Below are 13,451 nucleotides of genomic sequence, written 5' to 3' on the forward strand. Positions count from 1 at the left end.
TTGACTGCATTCTAGACATTTCCAGTGCAACTCCCAAAGACACTTGGATTCAGTGTATCCAACAGGAATACACGTATTCTCCAAATCATCACCATTCCTTCCTTTTCTTTCCATTTCTGCCTCCTCCTGCATGCCCAGTGTTGGCAAACAGCAGCACCATTCACTGAGCTGCACAGTTCAGAGTCCTGGATGTCAACCGGCACTTCTTCCTCTATCCTTTCAGATCAAACATATTCCTATTCCAAGAAGCTGCTGCATCTTCCACTCTTTAGCAATGCTTTGTAATCTCACCCCCATTGCCTTTATTCATGCCTTTGATTTCTTTTTAGGATATTCTTAGAGAGTGAAAGTGGGACAGAAATCTTGGAGAATACGGTAAATGCTTAGAAAGACTATTCAGAACAATAGTCTTTCTAATCATTTAGAAAGGTGTGCTTTCTGATTTGGAATTTCTGAGTAGCATTGTGGGTCCAGTCAGTTCTCATTAAGAGGAAACCCACGCTTTTTGTAGCAAATCCCTCATGAAATAGCAAGGATTAAAAAGTCATTACTGCGTAATAGTGTTTTCCTCCTAATTCAAAGACAGTAAGTTTCTTACTGCCTTTACATTGACCAATTAAACAGGTTCACTTCTTTTATTTTCTATATAGTTTCATCTGTATTGCTGTCTTTTGGAGCTTTTCAATATTTTCCTCATGTATTTTAATGTTTAATTCAAACCAGATGTTGGATCCTGATAATTTAGTCAATTCAGCAATTCTGTATTCTTTTGGAGATCTTATGGTAGACGGGAAATAGGGAATGCTGATTAGATTTATACATAACGCAATTCAGCAAAGCCATTTAAGGCAAATTAACAGAATGTAATATAAAATGCTGAGATGCATACTTTTTTCATGCATCAATGTGTCTGGCGTTGAGATGAGTAGAAAAAAGTGAGACTACGCAGATCAGTGATTTTTGGAGTTTCAAGAAAGTGTAAATAAGAAACTGTATGTCCCGGGAAGGAATGTCCACCAGGGGAGACTCCTTTTACTGTGATTCTTCCACCTCTGAGGCGCCCCCTTGAGGAAGAACTTGTGCTCTGATTGTTCCCCTAGGTGAAATGAAATCTGGTCTCCTACACATCATGTCAACAACAGCAGTTCTGTTTTCATTTGTTTTATAAATATATGTCTTCTCTATAAGATTGTATTTATATTATATCGTATTTATATTATATTGTATTTATGTATAAGATTGTTGTTTAACACAGAATTCCAGGAAGGAAAAATAAGAAAATCATTATGGACAATGAATAAAGTGACTCTCTACAAAAAAATAGTTTTTGATGGTTTGATTTATTCTGTCAAAAGTCAAAATGTTAAAATCTCATTATAGACAGCATTATTTACATTTACTATATGACTGCATGCTGTGTCTGTTTTCAAGTTCTAAGCTTACAAGGTTTTACTGTTTGGGTATCAAGTGAAAAATTCGTAGCTTTAATTTTGCAGAATCATATACTTTAGCAGTGAAAGTAAACCCAAGGATATATTGGGGAAGCCTTCTGATTTTGGAGAGTGAATTACGGTTTTTATATTAGTATTTTATAGATGTCATACGTAAGGCTCAAAAAGGTAACTTATCCAATATGTATCATGACAACAAGTGCTAATAACAATTAGATATTTCAGGTAAATTTGTGTAGATTTTTCATTTTTCAGAACCTATACTCATCATTGAGTGAAGTATGACTGTGTATGCTTTTGTAGATCATTGGCAAATTTTGTTCCACAGTTTGGTATTAGCAACAACATTGGTATAACTATCTTTTTATTGTCTATATCAGGGATTATCTGTTTTGCAGAAATCATCTTTTTTACCCTAAATTTTTTGAATCATTGGCCCATCAATTGCTGAGAGTGGAGTGTTAAAATCTCCAAGTGTGATCCTGGAATTGTCTATTGCTCCATTCATTCTCATTTTTTTCTTCATGTATTTTAAAATCTGTATCAGGGCATACATATTTATGATTATTATATCTTCCTGATTTATTGGTTCTTTTAGCATTATGAAATGTCACTCTTTATTCCAATAATACTCTTTGTCTTAAAGTCTACCTTATCTCATACTAATACTCTAGTCTTTCTCATGCCTATAGTTGGCATGGCATTTTTCTCCCAGCTTTTTAATTTAAATCTATCAGCATCTTTATATTTAAAGTACATCTTGTTTATTGTTTTGTTTTGATTTTCTGAGACAGGATAGCATACTGTCACCCAGTCTTAAGTGGAATGGTGCAACATGGCTCACTGCAGCCTAGACCAACTGGGCTTAGGCAGTCCTCCCACCTCAGCCACCCGAATAGGTGGAGCTACAGGTGTGTGCCACCACACCCAGCTAATTTATGCTTATTTTTTATTTTTTAGAGACTACGTCTCACTGTGTTGCCCAGCCTGGTCTCGAACTCCTAAGCTCAAGTGATCTTTCTGCCTCTGTCTCCCAAAGTGCTGAGGTTACCAGCATGAGCCACTGTACCCAGCCTGTATCTTCTTGAGATAACATGTTTTGGTGTTTAAAAAATTTATTCTAACAATCTCTGTTAATTGGAGTGTTTAGGCTAATGGCAGCTAATAGAATTATTGGCATGTTTAAAATCAGGTCTAACATTTTACTATCTGTTTCCTGCTTGTATGTTCCTATATTCCACCTTTCTTGTTTCCTTTTAGATTAATTGAATATTTTTAAACTATATTTTAATTTATTTATTGGATTTTCAGGGGTTTTTTTGCAGTTGCCCATGGCATTACAATATCCATTCTTAACGTCTCACAGTCTACTTAGAGTTAATATTGTATGACTCCACAAACAATGGAGAAACTTGGCGACTCCATAGGTCCATTTACTAATTTTCCATTTATTATGTTATAATTTTCATACGTATTATATGTACTTATTCTATAAACCACAAAAATGATATTATATTTTTGCTTAAAATCATGTACATTTTAAAGAAATTAGGAGAAAACAACATTTTCTTATATTGATCCAGATGTTTATAGACTCCCATTCTCTTCATTCCTTCTTGAAAATTTGGATTTTTTTCTGGTATTATTTTTCTTTAGCCAAAAGAACTTCCTCAACATTTGTTTCATTGCAGAGCTGCAGGCGATAACCCTGCTAGTTTATTTTTATCTGGACATGCCTTTATTTTATCTTAACTTTTAAAAAATATTGAATCATTTTTCAAATGTTGTTCAAGTCATTGTTCAAATATGCTGTTCTTTTCTTGGCTGTTTTCAAGGTTTTATCTTTATTTTTTGGTTCTGCGGTTTGACTACGGTATGCCTAGATGTGTTTATCTTAAATTCCTACTGCTTCGGGTTTTCCACGCTTCTTGAATCTGTAAACATGTCCTCCACAAAATTTGGGAAATATTCATTTATTATGTCACCAATTTTTTTTTCTGTCCCATTTTCTGCTTCTAGGATTGATCATAATTTATCATGCGTGAGACTTTTGATATGTCCTTCACACTGTTTGAAAGTTCCCTGGGATGCCTATCTGGTTGCCAACACCTTCAAATTAGAGCATTTCTAGAAACACCAGTTGAAATTAATGAATATTTCCTTTTTTGCTCTGGAAATTAGAAAGCTGCAAAAGCAATATTAAGGCTCAATCACAGAAAATATGTGAAACATGTCTGATTCCTTTCTACACTTAAATTTTCAGTTTCCATTTTATTAACCCCATAAGTGTGTTACTATTTTGCAAGCCATCTTTAATTGTTTTGGAAGAGCCATAGTATAAAAAGTATGTAACATATAGTAAGTAAATGCTTATGAAGAAAATGAGAGCCTGCCCTCAAAAACCTTCAGAAAATAATTCCTAATTGCCCAATTAATAGAAATCCATGAGTGCTATAGTTCAGGTGTTTCTTCCCTTCCAAATCTGATGTTGAAATTTGATCCCCATCGTTGGAGATCAAATGAGAGGTGGTTGGGTCATGGCGGTGGATCCCTCATGAATATTAATACCCTCCCTAAGGTTAGGGGCCAGTGAGTTCTCAATCCATTAGCTCCTGCAAGAACTGATTGTTAGAAAGAGCCTGACCACCTCCCAGCTCTCTCTCTTGCTTCCTCTCTCACCTTGGGATCTCTGCACATTGCCCTCTGCCATGAGTGGAAGGAGCCTGAAGACCTCACCAGAAACAGATGCTTGGTTCATGCTTCTTGTTCTGCCTGCAAAACCATGAGCCAAATAAACCTCTTTTTTTTTTTAAATAAATTACCCAGCTATAGGTATTTCTTAAAAAAAAAAATACTAAATGAACCAAGACAGTGAGAATCTTGCCAACATTAAAATACAGTTAAATATTCATCTAAGGAGCATTATATGCATTAAAATATTACATTTACTATGTTAGATAAGAGATTAGCAAGCTGTAATCCTGGTCTTAAAAGAATTTAAAATTGAGAGAAAGTTAAAATATACATAAATAATAATTTTGTAATAAATTTATACAAACAACAAATTTGTGATATAAAGCATGGTGACCTCTGTTTTTATAGATAGGAAGCAAAACTCTGTGGAGTGCAGAGAAGAAATTATAAGGAGTCGGTATTGAGGTGGATCTTAAAGAATGTGTAAGATTTGAAGATTTGGACAAATGGAGAAGTCCACAAGTCACATGGTCACCTACATTATAAAGTTAGCAGAATCTGAGAGTTGGGGGTTGATCAAGAATGTGGAGTGGGTTGTTAAGTTAGCAGAAGAGAATATGACTAATAGAGAAAGAAGAATGAAAGAGATATGCTGCACTGAATACCAGGAACAACCTCACAGTAGGTGGGTAGCAGGGAGCTTAAAATCTTGGGATCTGAGCTAAGTTAAAAACCAAATGGCACCATCTTTTGTGAATGTGTTGTTATAGCAGCTGTTGTTGTGTTGGTGGTAGGGTGTGTGTGTGTGTGTGTGTGTGTGTGTGTGTGTGTGTGTACAGTCACAAGAAAGACTAGACAAATGCTGCTGGCAATATACTTAGTACTCCAGTTGATTTTTATTTGCCCCTAGCACCCTGTAATGCTCTTCCATACAAAGGGAACAGTCTCAGTAATTTCTGTTGAATATTCTATTTTGGTTGCAACTAAGGTTCAGAAAAAGAGAAAAAGAAAGAAAGAGAAAGAAAGAAAGTTAAACAAGTAGGTTGGGATAGATTGTTGTAGATTAAAAAAAATTTTTTTTGTATAAAAATAAGGCCGGGCGCCGTGGCTCATGCTTGTAATCCCAGCATGTTGGAAAGCCGAGGTGGGCGGATCATGAGGTCAAGAGATTGAGACCATCCTGGCCAACATGGTGAAACCCTGTCTCTCCTAAAAAACAAAAAATTAGCTGGATGTGGTCATATACACCTGTAGTCCCAGCTACTTGGGAGGCTGAGGCAGGAGAATAGCTTGAACCCGGGAGGTGGAGGTTGCAGTGAGCCAAGGTCATGCCAAAGCACTCCAGCCTGGAGCCTGGTGACAGAGCAAGACTCTGTCTCAAATAAATAAATAAATAAATAAAATGTATATGGTTGGTAATCAAAGAGTACCTAAGGGTTTATGATGAAAAGTTCTCAGTTATATCTCTTTTTCTTTCTTTTTTTTGAGACCAAGTTTCATTCTTCTTGCCCAGGTTTGAGTGCAATGGCGTGATCTTGGCTCACTGCAACCTCCACTTCCCGGGTTTAAGTGATTCTCCCATCTCAGCCACCCAAGTAGCTGGGATTACAAGAACTTGCCAGTACACCCAGATAATTTTTGTATTTTTAGTAGAGACAGAGTTTCGTCATGTTGGCCAGACTGGTCTCGAGCTCCTGACCTCAGGTGATCCACCCAGCTCGGCCTCCCAAAGTGTTGGGATTACAGGCATGAGTCACTGTGCCATCTCTTTCAGTTCTCTACTTCCTCTATTGCAGAGATAGCTGTTTTTATTTTTTAAATTTTATCTATTTATTTTTTGAGATTACTATTTTTAAACTGTTTCTTCTAGCAGTTTAACCTACCACCATATACTATGCTCATATTATTACTTGATTTATTAATTTAAACATGATCTATTGGCTTTCTGCTATAATAGATAAAGTTTAGCACACTTTTTCGTAACTTACTAAACTTTCTTTCCCCCATACCAATGTCATAATTCTTCTTAATAAATTCCAGTAATTTTAAAAATTCTTGTTCCATGAACTATGTGTTATAAATCTTGAGTCCTCATATTCTAATGTGACATAACGTCACCTTTTCTTTCTCCTATTTGCCAAAATTTGTATATTTTACTTTCACTTTAAATTGTTAAGGTTGATAAGATATAAATTCTATTCCTAATAAGGTAATCCTTATTTCTTTTGAATTTTGCCTAGTAATTGATTCTGTTGTTTGCAAGTGAGTAAACTTCATTTTGTTATTGCTGTGAAATTACTTTTGCTCTCGCCATCAGTATTGTATGACTATATTGTCCTTTTAGGCATTTTTAAATGAACGTTTTATTTATATTTCTAATTTATTTCATTGACTTTTTAAAAATTACATTCTGAAGTTCTTAGTAACTTCTCAAGGATAACATCACATCTCTATATTTTTTTCCCAGATAGCTTCTTCCTGGAATCCTGAATCTTTCTGCTACAGAATTTATAGTCAGTTTATATCTATTTTATTCCTTCATATAATTTTAAGAGATTGTAAACAAGAATGGAGATAAATACTTGTGGGTACTCTTCTATTTTGACCTTTATAATTCCTTGACTTTTACTGAAGTAGGAGGATGCTTGCTAGAAGCTAAATCCAACCTAGCTTCTTTTTGGATATCTCAGCCTTCTCAAACTTTGTGTTTATGAAACAGAATTCACTTTTCTACCCAGCTCCCACTGCAACCTTCCCTTCTTTAAAATGCAGATGTTTTGGAAGAGCCCATATAACCAAGACAATCCTAAGCAATAAGAACAATGCTGAGGGTATCATGTTACCTGATTTCAAACTATATTACAAGTCTACAGTAACCAAAATAGCATGGTACTGATACCAAAACATATATATAGACCGATGAGACAGAACAGAGACCTCAGAAATAATGCTACAAATCTACAACCATCTGATCCTTGACAAACCTGACAAAAACAAGCAACGGAGAAAGGATTTCCTATTTAATAAATCGTGCTGGGAAAACTGGTTAGCCATATGCAGAAAATAGAAATTGGACCCCTTCCTTACATCTAATACAAAAGTTAACTCAAGATGGGTTAAAGACTTAAATGTAAAACCCCAAATCATAAAAACCCTAGAAGAAAACTTAGGCCGTACCATTCAGGATGTAGGCATGGGCAAAGACTTCATGACTAAAACACTAAAAGCAATAGCAACACAAACCAAAATTGACAAATGGGATCTAATCAAACTAAAGTGCTTCTGCACAGCAAAAGAAACTATCATCAGAGTGAGCAGGTAACCTACAGAATGGGAGAAAAATTTTTTAAGCTACCCATCTGACTAAGATCTAATATCCAGAATATACAAGAAACTGCAACAAGTTTACAAGAAAAAGCAACCGCCTCAAAAAGTAGGCAAAGGATATGAACAGACACCTCTCAAAAGGACAGCCAACAAACATGAAAAAAAGCTAATCATCACTAGTCATTAGAGACATGCAAATCAAAAGCACAATGAAATATCATCTCACACCAGTTAGAATGGCAATTATTAAAAAGTCAGGCAACAACAGATGCTGGTAAGGCTGTAGAGAAATAGGAATGCTTAAAACTGTTGGGAGTATAAATTAGTTCAACTGTGGTAATAAGCAGTATGGCAATTCTTAAAGGATCTAGAACCAGAAATACCATTTGACTCAGCAATCCCATTACTGGCTATATACCCAAACGATTTTAATCATTCTACTATAAAGACACATGCACACATATATTTTTTGCAGCACTATTTATAATAGCAAATATTTGGAACCAACCCAAATGCCCACAATGATAGACTGGATAAAGAAAATGTGGCACATATACATCATGGAATTCTATGCAGCCATGAAAAAGAATGAGTTCATGTACTTTGGAGGGACATGGATGAAGCTGGAAGCCATTATTCTCAGAAAACTAACACAGGACCAGAAAACCAAATACTGCATGTTCTCAGTCATAAGTGGGTGTTGAACAATGAGAACACATGGACAAAGGGAGGGGAACATCATATACCAGGGCCTGTTGGGGGTTTGGGGGAAAGGGGAGGGGGTGCATTAGGACAAATACCTAATGCATGCAGGGCTTGGAACCTAGATGACGGGTTGTTAGGTGCAGCAAACCACCATGGTTCATGTATACCTATGTAACAAACCTGCATGTTCAGCACATATATCCCAGAAGTTAAAGTAAAATTAAAAAAATAAATAAACAGAATAAATAAAATAAAATACAAATATTTTTGGAATGGATTAAATTTCTCTCAATGTCAAGCTGCTTTTTTTTGACGGAATCTCCCTCTTTCACCCAGGCTGGAGTACAGGGGCTCCATCTCAGCCACTGCAACCTCTGCCTCCTGGGTTCAAGTGATTCTCCTGCCTCAGTCTCCCAAGTATCTGTGAATACAGATGTGCACCACCACCCCTGGCTAATTTTTGTATTTTTCATAGAGATGGTATTTCACCATGTTGCCCAGGCTAGTTTCAATTCCTGGGCTCAAGTGATTCTCCTTGGCCTCCCAAGGTGCTGGAACCACAGGCGTGAGCCACTGTGCTAGCCTCAAGCTGCTTTCTTAAGCCTTTTTCTCATCTTACTTTTATAAAGTCTTAGGTAAATTTCATCAGTATCCTAGTTTCAGTTACCATCCATTTGCCATTAAGTCCCGAGTTTGTGTCTCCAGTTAAGATCTCTGTTTTGAGGTCCATACTTGCCTACCAGAAAGATCCTTTCTCAAGCTCACCAGCACCCTGACATCAGGATGCATAGAGCTCAACATTATCTTTCCTCCCAATTCTTTTCCTCTTGTGGTTCTTGCCTTATGGCTTACTCAAGCCAAGGATCTGGGAGTCACTCTTGATGCCTTTTTCTCACTTTCCTCATCTCACCAATAGTTAACTGCTATCAAATCTATCCATAAAGTTTTCTAAAGTTCATTACATTTCCTAGTCCCCACTATCAGCATGTTAGCTGATGCCATCATCTGAATTATTTCTGTAGCTTCTCAACTAGTTTCACAGGTAAACTCTGTTTACTTGTGCCATGGACACCTGTTTTTCTCCATTGCTCTGATCATCTTTTAGGATATTTTCCTTTAGGAAAATAGAAAAGAGCCACAGATGCTCTTGCTACATACTTTCACATCATCCCAAGTTTTTCCTATTCATAACAGTATCTTATTTTGTTGAATAATGTTTTCCTGCATCCTATTCTATAAACAAATTAAAGCTGTGTTTATCTAACCCAATGTTGTATTTCTGGTGCCTAGCATAATGTCTGAAGGTTAGCAGGAGCTTAATATATGTTTCTGAGTGTTGAAGAATTGAATGAATGTCATGCTTAGTATTTTTTTAGAAACACTTCTCCCATTTTGATCTTCCCGGCACATAAATATCAAATAAATTTAATCACATCCCAAGAGGCAGCTTTTCACTATACATGTCTCGTTTGGTTATTAAAACATCCATTTTCCTTAATTTCATTTTTGAATGGAATTTTATCTTTCATTGCTTGTAAAACATTTTGTACTCTCATTTTTCTGCTTCCTACTTAGCAGGTCTATGAATGTGTACCATTTGCTATTCTCCAGGGCCTCCTGGTTTCTCAGTACTCTTTTGTAGTAATTAAGCTATGTTTTTTGTTCAATTAAAAGAATAGTAAAAGGTTTTATCCACTAAAGCAAACATAATTGAATAGAGACAAAAACATTGCAAATATACCTGAAAATTCAGGATATACATTAGTGAGCCTTTTAACCCTTGAATAAGTATCCTAATCAAGCATATCCTAAATACATACCATTTAAATTCTAAAACAGAAACTGTCTTGGCCATGAATTTAATACATTGAATCACAAACATGTGATGTCATGGTGACCAAGTCATTTAATGACTCTTTACATAGTGATAACATATTCAATTTTTTAGTGATAAAACATTTAATTTTTGAAGAGTTCATTTAAGCAAGTAGCAATTAATGAATTAGATAGCTCTAGACCACAGGTGGTTTGGGCTTCCAGTGAAGGAGTGTGGGAGGAAAGGCTTTTATAAGGTGAACATGGAAGCAAGGCAAATAAAATATTTGATTAAAGTGGAGCAGTTGCCTCAGAATCCCTAGTTAGAGGTTTGTTGGCAGTCTCTAATTGGCAAAACTTAAGTTTCATTTTCCTAGGATAGAACTGTTCATGCTGAATTGGGTTTTAGCTTGCTTAGTGGCCTAGCTTGCTTAGTAGCATGGATGGAAGCACAAAAATTACAAGAGAATATGTGTGATAAAGAGGTAAAGAATAGGATGGTTGATGAAATTTCTACAAAATAATCCTTGTTTTTATTCCAAAGTAGAGGCAAAGGCCTTTGGTTAGATCTAGGGGTTGGAGGGAATGTTAGACAGTGGCTTTTCTTCCTTAGTATTTAGCATTGTACTTGGCTAATATAAATTAAATTGTCCCTTTCACCTCAAATTCATTTGCTGAAGTCATAACCCCCAGTACCTTGCCATGTTGCCCAGAATGTGACTATACTTGCAAATAGGTCATTGCAGATGTAACTAGTTAAGATGAGGTCACACTGGAGTCAGGTGGGCCCTTAATACAATATGTCTAGGGTAGTTATAAAAAAAGGAAGTTTGTACACAGATATACAAAAAGATGGTATGAAGAGACATAGAAAGAAGATGGTCAAGCCAGGGAGAGAGATCTGGAACAAATCCTTTCTTCATAGCCCTTGGAAGGAGTCAACCTTGCTAGCACATTGATCTTGGATTTTTAGCCTTCAGACCTATGAGACAATAAATATTGTTGTCTAAGCCTCTTAGGTCTAGGCAGTCCTAGGTTTCATGGCCATGGTAGTAGGAATTTAAAATTTGGTGAATTAATAAGTGGATAAATGAGTAAATAAATGTATGAATAAGTGAGGTGGGGGCTGGGGGAAGATCTCAGGGTTGAGGAAAACAAGAAAAATTTTGGTCAGTTGTTAAGTTATCCCAAAGCTTTGAAATAGTTCCTTGAGTTCAGTAGTGCTTTGGAGAGAACAGTAAATTTGAAATTCCAATGAAGATACATGGAAGGAAGGTGGTAAATTAGTGGCTTAGAAGTGATGATATGGAGCAAGGCAAGAATAAACTTATTTTCCTGCCCCACTGAATTAAAGGGGAATTAGAAAAGGTGAATCTTTAATAATGTGAGCACTTGAGGATATGGTACAAAAAATTCTCATTATCTGCTGTTCTAGATCTCATGTACATTGACAGTCTTTGAAGTGCTCGGCAAGCTCTCTTTTAAGCTACCAGCATCCACATAACAGCTGATGTCACGTCAGGAGCTCAGGGATGTGTATGCATGCTAATGTTTTTTACTTTGATAATTCTGGCATTTTTCAAAATAGGGTCTTTGGATATCTTCCAATTGTCTACCTTGATAAAGTGAATGTTTTCAGATTTCTTTCCTCACCTCTCCTTAGGTGCTTTGAACACACAGTGATATGCTGTAGAAGCCAAGAAGAAAATGCAAATGCCTTCTCCGTAATAAATGTCAGAATTTAGTCATTATGTTTGAAATATGTCTCTTATAGGCAATATCTATACACATGCACAACAGGTGACAATGGGGGCACTGCCTTGCTCTTAAAAATAACACAATATTAAAAATAAGACGCTTTGTTAGACATTTATTTTTTGTTATATTTACATTTTGATTCCCATAGGAAATATTTATAAAATGCTGTTCCGTCTTGGAAAAGCAGGTACCTGGTGTTCACACTGCAGAAAGGATCCTTTGTGCATCATGATAGTCTCAGGGAGGTCAGTGGGCCCTGCAACACGGTGCTCCTCGAGCTTTGAAGAGGCCACAGGCTAGATTCCCAAACACCTGGAGCTGTGGCTCTTTACTGGGTTTGGATTCTTCTTTTTGGAAAAAGCTTCCCATTTCTTCCACTTGCAGTTCTTCCACTATAATTTTTATGCTTCTAGTGCTTTAGAGCTAATTTTTAAGTTAAATTTATTTATTAATAATTTGTTAAGTTAAATAACTAAAATAATTTATTAAGTTAAATAAATTATTTTAACTTAAATGATTTATTAAGTTAAAATTATTTATTAAAGTCACACAATTGACTCCTATCCAGGGGGATCATACAGAGTACATGCGTTAGTGGGCTACTTTTATGGTGGACTCATTAGCCTGGGTGGTAGGTAATCTATGAGAAGATTATAGAGTTGCTGTCCCACTGCTTATGTTGGTGCAAGTAATTAACATGGATTTCCTACTCCAGGAAGTTGTAGGGGATCAAAATATGCCACTCCAAAATGTGTTACCTTGACATAAAGATTATTTTGAGCTAGAGTCAAATAAGAAACAACAGATGAAGAAACCTTTCCAGAGTTTCCCTTATTTAACTAAAAGCAGAAATTTCTGAGAAACGGGAACCACCATAAATTATCTCTCTTGGGAAATTTTTATGACCATAAAAAATGATGGAAAGGCAGTGCTGAGATGGACCTGCATAAACAAATCTTACGCTGCTTCCCCAACACAATTACCTTCCCACAGTTTGCCACCTTTGAAAGCCTAAAGCCCTTGACCTTTGTCTTGTCACTTTTCTATAAATTTCTTGTTTTTTGCTAAGAGGTTATATAAGCCGAAGTTCTAACCACAACTTTGAGTTACTCATCAATGAGGTTTCTTCCATGTGATGTGCACTACACACATTCATAAACTGTTTACTTTTCTCTTGTGAATGTGCCTTTTGTCAGTTTAATACACAGGGCTCCAGCCAGTGTACTTAAGATGGGTAGAATAAAAAGAAAATGTTTCCTCCCTTCCAAAGTCATCTAAACCTATTTCCTCCTCTGCAGAACTTGTTGAGCTGCTAAAACACATCTTTAACAAGTGGGTTAAGGATAAATATGACACACCACCCAAGCCAGGAAACTGCCTTCTCTCTAAGACTTTCTCTCAGTTCCATGTTGCTATTCAACCTCTCACTAAGTCATGTTCCGTGGTTAACTTTTTTCTTTTTTCTTTTAAGCTCTCCTAACTGAACTGTGAGCTTCTGATTTGTAGCCTCTTGTCCAGGAGTAGGCTTGTGCCTATTTTCCACCTGTACTTCTCTTTCTAATCAGGATAACACCATTTGCCTTAGCCAGTTCCATGAGCTCAACCTACAGTCTCTTAGGCAAGGTGTTTTTATACATTCCAAAAAAATTACCAAATGGCTAGACACATATCAAACATGAAGAAATACAAAATGGTGCACAC

This window comes from Sapajus apella, unplaced genomic scaffold (assembly GCF_009761245.1).
Source record: "Sapajus apella isolate SASKATOON/1434 unplaced genomic scaffold, GSC_monkey_1.0 scaffold67, whole genome shotgun sequence".
Taxonomy (NCBI): domain Eukaryota; kingdom Metazoa; phylum Chordata; class Mammalia; order Primates; family Cebidae; genus Sapajus; species Sapajus apella.